Below are 9562 nucleotides of genomic sequence, written 5' to 3' on the forward strand. Positions count from 1 at the left end.
ATTAGTGGATCAACAAGTATTAAACAATGTTGTCGGTGGATGTTTGGGTCTTTATGGGTTAATGAACATCTTCATAACACTATAGTAATCAGGAAACACCAAGTGTGACGAGAGTGGATTTAAACTTGTGTTTGTTCTTGACGGGATGGATAAAAACCGCCTTCGTTTTGGTTTCACCACTGACAAGAATCACAATTTGAGATGACTGGATCACCACATGACCAGCAGCCAGTCAGATTCCTATGGACATTGTTGACATCATGACAGAGGGGAGGAGCTTCACTGATCTACAGAAGGAGGAATATTTTAAGAAGAGATTTAAAAGATGAGGAGCCGTGTGGAAGAATCATGTCCCATATGAAGTATTTCATTCTGTGAACAATTTCTAGTTGTGCTTGTTAACATCCACCAGGTCACCACCAGCCTACTTAAGACATAGTGTTAGATTTGAGGTATGTTTTAACCATGCCAGGTGGCTGAAATAATACAGTTGCATAATTCGGTTAAAACAACATCCGAGCAGCAACCAGGATTTTTAGATGTGATAAATAATATCAGTGATTAGTCAGTCAACACTGACAGTTTGTTATTTTCAGCCATTTCTTTCCTACATATTTTTTTTCTAAAATTAGGTTTTATAACAATCAAGGGAATATACAAATTGTTGGCCCCATAGCATAATTGCCTTAAGTCATATTTTTGGCCAAATTGTAATATCTACGTAACTTTACTAACACTGCTGATTCATTTTATACAGATATCACAATTTGGCCAAAAATATCACTGAGACAAACAAAATGTTACATTGAAATAACTGCAGTCTCAGTTATGATTATTGTTGAAAATATTGCATTTTCAATACAATAAACATGCAGTATGTCCAAGAGTTTTTGTAACTTTCTATCTGCAATAGCTTCATGGTGTTTGATTATTAATATAGGTAAAATAAAATATAAATAAAAATATAAATATATCCGGACTGAACAACACTGTATTCTGTAGTTTTTCAGAAGTTCTGTACAATACCAACAATTTTGACATCTTGAAATGATCACTGGTGACTCGTCAGGACTCCAGGCTTTTACAGCTGAACCCTGGTTGAAGCACACAGCACAACCAAAGAGATACAATCTCCTCACTTCCTCAATGGGGAGTATGTCGCAAACAATATTTTGGCAATCACATATTTTCTGCTTCTTATAATCATTTATAACATAAATGATAAAATGAAAAAGAATGCCCTATATTATTATGAAGTGGCTACTGACAGTACTGTGGCACGAAATGTCAGTTTGTCATCTATTACCACTGAGGACAATTGGCAACCCTTGTATATCATGTCTAGACTGGTAACTTGTTACATCCCGAAAAGTACCAAGCTTAACCTCTGTGGAGATTTAGCTCACTTGGCAATGTACTGGACAGCAATGTGGAAGATTTAAGTTCCGATACTGATATAAATCAGCCACTAGGGCAATGTTGAGAGTGCAGAATTCTGACCACACCACTTAAAGGTGGGGTCTGAGATCTTGGAAAAACGGTTCGAGCAAGCTACATTTTAAAAATACTCAGTTAAAAAGTCCAAACCCCTTTCTTCAGATGTCCCTCTGAAGCCACGCCTCCAGAGTGGTGGCACGTGCAATGCTTGCTCCCGAGGATTCACGAGCACTGCACAGGCAACAATTCGCCGGCTCTGCTGTACTCCGTACCCGGGTTGGGCTCCGACGCCGTCTACGGTCCAGTCCGGTTTCGGCCAAACCATCTCTGACACCGGCTGAGGCTTCCGTTCCCTGCTCCGGTCCCGTACACCCTGGGCTCCTACCCTGACTATGGCCCCAGCTGAGCCTCGGCTCACGAATCCATACATACCTCATTCGTTTCCTCTAACACCCCCACTCTTACAAAACAGCCCCAGTTCAGACCTATGTGACTATGTTACATTTCCTAGTGGTTTATGTTAGTGACAAAACAGTCCTGCAGGTGAACTTTCCATCCTATATAACTAATATAGCCAAGCTCTGGCTACGCTCCTGTACAAGACTCCCAGCCTCTGGGGAACGCAAAGAGGGGTTACGCGCAGAGGGGGGGAGGGGTGAATGGCAGTTGAGTTTGATAGACATATCACCGTTCAATCATTTCGAGTGGGCGCTCAAAATGATTGGATGGTGTTTTTTCAGTCCTACCCGTTCCACAGGTGACTGATTTTTTAAATTTTTGTGTTAGAGCATTTAATTAATTAGTTGTAATCGGGGTGTGAAGGGGATTTTAAGGAATATAATAAAAAATGCTCCAGAAAAACATCTCAGACCCCACCTTTAATACACAACTGACACAGGACTGACACAGAACTGAGAAGTCACACAGCAAACTGCTGCATCTAACATGTAGCCACACCCACCTTCTCCAGTCTCCAGAGAAAAGAACACGATAAAACAACATAGAGTATTTAGAACAATAATTCCTATCCTACACTATATACTATCACTAATTTGCCATTTCTTCCATCAATTGCCACAGTATTGTGGTAGCATAATGCACAAAAGAATGCACTGAAGTACATGCCATATATCACCACAGTACTGTGGCAACAAGAGGCTAACGAGTTCATGTAACAGTATCCCATGATTAGCTCTATTATAAATGCTAACATTTGATTTGCTCTGTAGCAATAGACAAACTGCTATTTCGTGCCACAGTACTGTGGCTGTAGCCATTGCCATCTTATTATGTTGTTTATCCATTGGTAGAGTGACCCAAACCCAGTCAGAGGTTCGGACGATTACAGCATTTCCATCCATCCATCCATTATCCACTGCTTATCGGGGCCGGGTCGTGGAGGCAACAGTCTAAGCAGGGTATGCCCCAGACTTCCCTCTCCCCAGACACCTCCTCCAGCTCTTCCGGGGGGACCCCCGAGGCGTTCCCAGGCCAGCTGAGAAACATAGTCTCTCCAGTGTGTCCTAGGTTTTCCCTGAGGCCTCCTCCCAGTAGGACATGCCCGGAATACCTCCCCAGGGAGGCGTCCAGAAGGCATCCGAACAGATCCCCGAGCCACCTCAGCTGGCCCCTCTCGATGTGGAGGAGCAGCGGCTCTACTCCGAGCTCCTCCCTGGTGGCTGAGCTCCTCACCCTATCCCTAAGGGTGCGCCCAGCCACCCTACGGAGGAAACTCATTTCGATCGCTTGTATCCGGGATCTTGTGCTTTCGGTCATGACCCAAAGCTCATGACCATGGTGAGGGGTAGGAACGTAGATTGACTGGTAAATCGAGAGCTTCGCCTCTCGGCTCAGCTCCTTCTTTACCACAACTGACCGGTACAGTGACCGCATCACTGCAGACGCTGCACCGATCTGACAACATTCCTTTTTTCGTCATTTTCCACCAGTTTCTCCATTGACACAGGAATGCAGTGAGGAAATGAGATGAGCACAAGCCACTGACCTTCATAAGTTTATTCTGCTCTGAGCCCTGATGTCTGCATGGTCAAAATCTGTGGTGACAAAATACCCAAATGCTTTAAGTATGATTAAAGAATAATTCACTGCATTTCCCCTTCCTGTACTGGCCATGAAGTAGTCTTAACCAAACGGGACTGTGTTACAGTATATGTAGATGCTGCCAAACACTACCATACAGCCCCAGTCACAACTGTAAAACCTGTATTTTTTCTATACTGAAAACAATGATTCATCTATTTCTAAGGATTTTCAGGCCAGTCTTGATCAATAGCATTAACGCGGATCTATCAAAATCAGTGGTTCTAAGCCAGGGCTGTCAAAATCGTTTTAGGGCCAGTTTACACAACAATGCTCTTTGGTGAAAATGACAAAATATTTAATCGGATGTGCCTTTCGTTTAGATGGCAATGTTTTTTTGGGGGGGTTGAAAACACAAAAAATTGAAACCACCTTCCAGAGTGGAAATCTTGAAAATGCTCCACTCTCGTGTCACCGTCTTAAGGATTGAAAATGCAAAACGGCATTTTGTCATCATGTAGTTTATATCAAGGGCATGTGCCAGTACAAGAAAACAACAATGTCAGATTATTTCCCTGTGACAGACCTTCAAGTTGCCCTAGTTGCTCTAATTTACTTCCAAGAGTCATTTCAGCTATTGTCATGAATCTTTATAGAGAGTAATAGAGAACAGAGAAGATACATTAACTACCTTCAGCGAATTGTTGATCCAGTGGAGGCGAATCAGACAGCTGTGGATGACACCTCGGAGGACTAGTCAATGGTGGGCAAACTTTGTTAATGGAGTAGTTGATGACCGTGCATGGCATCAGAATTTTTGTATGTCCAAACATTCTCTTTTGGCCTTGAGTGAGGAGCTCTGTCTTTCCATCAAGGGTAAAATTACCATCATGAGGGTGCCTATTGCAGTTATGAAAAAGGTACCCTGCACATTGTATTATCTAAACAATGAGGGACGGCTATAAAAAACAGCAAATGCCTTAGGCTTATCATGATCGACTGTGTTGGTCATAGTCAGGAAAACATGCCAAGCAATAGCTGTTCACCTTGGCCCTAAATATATTAAATGTCCATCTGCATGCAGATTTTTCCCCCCAAAATGCACATCTAAATGAATTAAAAGTGAGAACGCAACGCCAGTTTTGTGTTTTTGGTTCAGAATGTTACTGCCTAAATGTAGCCTCAGTTCAGGGGCCACAGTCATCCCAATACGATCTGAAGTGGTCCACACCAGTACAATAACAGCACAATAAACTACAAATAATGTCAACTCCAAACTTTTCTCTATTGTTTTAGTGAAAAAAGTAAGATTGCATTATGAAAATGTTTACATCTAAAACTATCCTTTAAAAAAATGTGAATAACGTTAACAACCATGAACGAACTGAAATTTATTTAAAACACTAAGTACAACTTTAACAATATTATACCTCTGCTTCTCATTTACATATGTGCATTACAACTTACAGATTATATTGGATCCACAAATACACAAAACATTTAGTAACAGCCCCTCCTTCAATCGTCATCTTACTGTGGTAGAGGGGTTTGAGTGCCTGAATGATCCTAGGAGCAATGTAGTCAGGGGCGTTAGCCCCTGGTAGGGTCTCCCAAGGCAAACTGGTCCTAGGTGATGGGTCATAACAAGAGCGATTCCAAAACCCATACGAATGTCACACCTAACACACCACCTGCTTCCCTGGCCCGGATCAGGGTCACTGGGGCCCCACCCTGGAGCCAGGCCTGGGGGAGGGGCTCTTTGGTGAGCGCCTGGTGGCCAGGTCTTAGCCCACGGGGCCTGGCCAGGCTCAGCCTAAATGGGCTGCATGGGCCTATCCTCCTGCAGGCTCGCCATCAGCAGAAGGAACCATGTGGGTTCAGTGCTATGTGGATTGGGTCTTGCCAGGTACAGAGGCCCTAGCAATCCAGTCCTTGTCTACCAAAACTGGTTTCCGGGACAGGGAATGTTACCTCCCTGGTACGGAAGGAGCTTGAGTTTGTGTGGGAGGTTGAAAGATTCCAGCTAGACATAGTTGGGCTCACCTCTACGCACAGCCTGGTCTCTGGAACCAATTTCTTCTAGGGGGATTGGACTCTTTTCTATTCTGGAGTTGCCCAAGATGAGAGGCACAGAGTAAGTGTGGGGTTACTTGTAGCCCCCCTGGCTCAGTGCCTGTACATTAGAGTTTACCCCAGTGAATGAGAGTGTTGCTTCCCTATGCCATCAGGCTGTTAAATGGACTCTTAACTACTGTTTAGTGCATAAGCACAGACAACAGTCAGAATACCCATCCTTCTTGGAATCTCTTGATGGTGTACTGGAAGGTCCTCCATGTGGGGACTCCATTGCTCTACTGGGTGACTTCATTGCTCATGTGAGCGATGACAGTGAGACTTAGAGGGGTGTGATTGGGAGGAACAGCCTGCCTGATCTGAACCCTAGTGATGTTCTGTTACTGGACTTCTGTGCAAGACACAGTTTGTCCATAATGAACACCTTGTTTGAACAAAAGGGCATCCATAAGTGCACATACCACCAGGACACCATAGGCCGTAGGTTGATGATTGACTCTGTAGTCATTCTTTCAGACCTGCGGCCATATGTTTTGGACACTCTGGTGAAGAGAAGTGCAGAGCTGTCAACTGATCACTATCTGGTGGTGAGATGATCCAGTGGTGGGGAAGGATACTGGTCAGACCCAAACACACAATGTGGGTGTGCCGGGAATGCCTGGCAGAACCCTCTGTCTGGGAGATCTTCTACTCCCACCTCCATCAGAGCTTTAACCACATCCTGAGGAAGGCTGAGGACATAGAGCCTGAGTGGACCATGTTCAGCACCTCCACTGCCAATACTGTTGTGAGGAGTTGGGGATTAAGGTCGCTGGTGCTTGTTGTGGCAGTAATCCCTGAACCTGTTGGTGGACGCCAGCATTACGGGGTGCCATCAAGATGAAGAAGGAGTCCTAAAAGGCCTGTCTGACAGTTGGGACTCCTGAGGTAGTGGACAGGTACTGGCAGACTAACCAGGCCATGGCTTTGGGAGTTGCTGAGGCAAAAACTCAGGTATGGGAGGAGTTCAGTGAGGCCACAGAGCTGGACTTCCAGTCGTCCTTGGAGAGGTTCTGGCAAGCTGTCAGGTGGGGGAAGTGAGGCTCTATGAACACTGTTTACAATGGCAATGGAGCTCTGCTGACCTCAGCTGGGGACATTGTCGGATGGTGGAATGAAAACTTTGAGGATTTCCTAAACCCTGCCTTCACACCTTCTGTGGTGGAAGCAGAGCCCTGGGACTCAGGCCCATCACCCAGGCTGAGGTCTCTGAGGTAGTTGGACAACTTCTTGGTGGCTGAGCCCCAGAGGTGGATGAAATCCACCCTGAGTTCCTTAAAGCTCTGGATGTTGTGGGGCTGTCTTGGCTGACACAGCTCTTCAGCACTGTGTGGGGGACAGGGACAGTACCTCTGGATTGGGAAATTGGGGTGGTGGTTCTCCTTTTCAAGAAGTGGGGCCAGAGGATGTATTCCAACTATAGGGGGATTACACTCCTCAGCCTCCCCGGGAAGGCTTATGCCAGGGTACTGGAATGGAGAGTCCGACCGATACTCAAACCCCTGATTCAGGAGGAACACTGCGGTTTTCGACCCGGTTGTGGAACACTGAACTAGCTCTCTATCCTCCACAGGCTCCTAGACAGTTCATGGGAGTTTGCTCATCCAATCCACATGTGTTTTGTTGATCTGGAGAAGACATTCACCCGCATCCCTCGAGATATCTTGGGGGGGTTACTGCAGGAGTATAGGGTCCATGACCCGCTGCTACAGGCCATTAGGTCCTTGTATGACCGGAGCCAGAACTTGTTCCGCATTGCCAGTAGTAAGTCCAATTTATTCCCAGTGTGGGTTGGACTCCGCCAGGGCTGCCCTTTGTCATTGATTCTGTTCATAATTTTTATGGAAAGAATTTGTACATGCAGCCAGGGGGAGAAGGGAGTCCAGTTTGGGGGCCTCAGGGTCGCATCTCTGCTTTTTGCGGATGATGTGGTCTTGTTGGCCCCATCAAGCTGTGACCTCCAGCTTGCACTGGGGCAGTTTGCAGCGAGTGCGAAGCAGCTGGGCTGAAGATCAGCACTAAGTCCGAGACCATGGTCTTCAGTTGGAAAAGGGTGGAGTGCCCTCTTTGGAGGAGTTTAAGTATCTCTGGGTCTGGTTCACGAGTGAGGGAAGGATAGAACGAAAGATCAACAGGCACTGGCAATACTGCCAACGCCATACTGGTGTGTTGTGGTGAAGGAGCTGAGCCAAGAGGTAAAGATCTCAATTTACCAGTCAATGCATGTTCCTACCCTAACCTGTGGTCATGAGCTGTGGGTAGTGACTGAAAGGACAAGATCGTGAATTCAAGTGGTAGAAATGAGTTTCCTTTGTAGGGTGGCTGGCTTCTCCCTCAGAGATAGGGTGAGGAGTTTGGCCATCCGGGAGGGCCACTGCTCTTAAATACTGAGAGAAACCAGTTGAGGTGGTTCAGGCATCTGGTCAGGATGCCTCCCAGACGCCTCCCTGGTGGGGTGTTGTTGGGCATGTTCAACTAGGAGGAGCCACCGGGGCAGATCCAGAGCAGCTGGAAGTGATTACATCTCTCAGCTGGCCTGGGAACGCCTTGGAACTAGAAGAGGTGGCCGAGGAGAGGGAAATCTGGGCTTCTCTGCTCAGGCTGATGCACCTGCAACCCGGACCCGGAGAAGCAGACAAAGATGGATGGATGGATTTAGCAACTATTTTCACATTTTTTGTGAAAGGATAGTCTATAAATGTAAACATTTTCATGTAATTTTAATTTTTTACAGTAAAACAAAGAAAATTTTGGAGTCATCATTATTTATGGGTTATTATGATAGTATTTTACTGGTCTTTACTGGCCCTTGAGATCATATTGGTCTGTATGTGGAACCTGAACTAAAATGACTATTATCTTCAGTGTAATTTATGCCTTTCACAAATTCATCCCATGGGCTGGGTTGGACCTTTTGGTGGGCCAGTTTTGGCCTGCAGGTTGTATGTTTGACACCCCTGGTCGACAGTAATGTGGCATCTATCATATGTACAGTTGTGTTCAAAATAATAGCAGTCCAATATGACTAACCAGATGAATAACTGTTTCTGGTAGAAATTCTATTACTACATGGCAAACAATTTACCAGTAGGTGTAGTAGAGTCATAGAAAACAAACATTCATGATATGCATGCTCCAGAGTCTGTGTAATAGTATTAATTGAAAGGGGCATGTTCAAAATAATAGCTGTATGGAGTTCAATTAGTGAGGTCATTAATTCTGTGAAAAAAACAGGTGTGAATCAGATGGCCCTTATTCAAGGATGAAACCAGCACATGTTGTACATGCATTTCTCTCAGAAAACCTGACATTGTTCAGAAGAACAACGTACTTTGATTAAAACATTAATTGGAGAGGGGGAAATATATAAAGAAGTGTAGAAAATGATAGGCTGCTCAGCTAAAATGATCTCAAATGCTTTAAAATGAAAAGCAAAACCAGACAGACATGGAAGAAAACGGAAGACTAACATTTCAAAGGTTCGAAGAACAGGCAGACTAGACTCAGCCAATAATCGCTCCAGGGAGATCAAAGACGGTCTGAAGTTGCCTGTGAGTACTGTGACAATTAGAAGATGCCTGTATGAACCTAATCTATCAGCAGAAGCTCCCGCAAAGTCCCACTGTCATAAAAAATGATATGAGCTGAAGATGATACAATTTGCCAAAGAACACATCAGTTGGCCTAAGAAAAATGGAGAAACATTTTGTGGACTGATGAAAGTAAGATTTTTTTTTTTTGGGTCTAGGGGTCACACAGTTTGTCAGACAACCCCCCAAACACTGAATTCAAGCCACAGTAAGCTGTGAGATCAGTGAAGCAAGGGGGCGCAAGCATCACCATATGGGGATGTTTCTCATACTATGGTGTTGGGCCTATTTATCGCATACCAGGGATCATGGATTAGTTTGCATATGTCAAAATACTTTAAGAGGTCATGTTGCCTTATGCTGAAGAGGAAATGCCCATGGAG

Source organism: Sphaeramia orbicularis, chromosome 8 (assembly GCF_902148855.1).
Source record: "Sphaeramia orbicularis chromosome 8, fSphaOr1.1, whole genome shotgun sequence".
Taxonomy (NCBI): Eukaryota; Metazoa; Chordata; class Actinopteri; order Kurtiformes; family Apogonidae; genus Sphaeramia; species Sphaeramia orbicularis.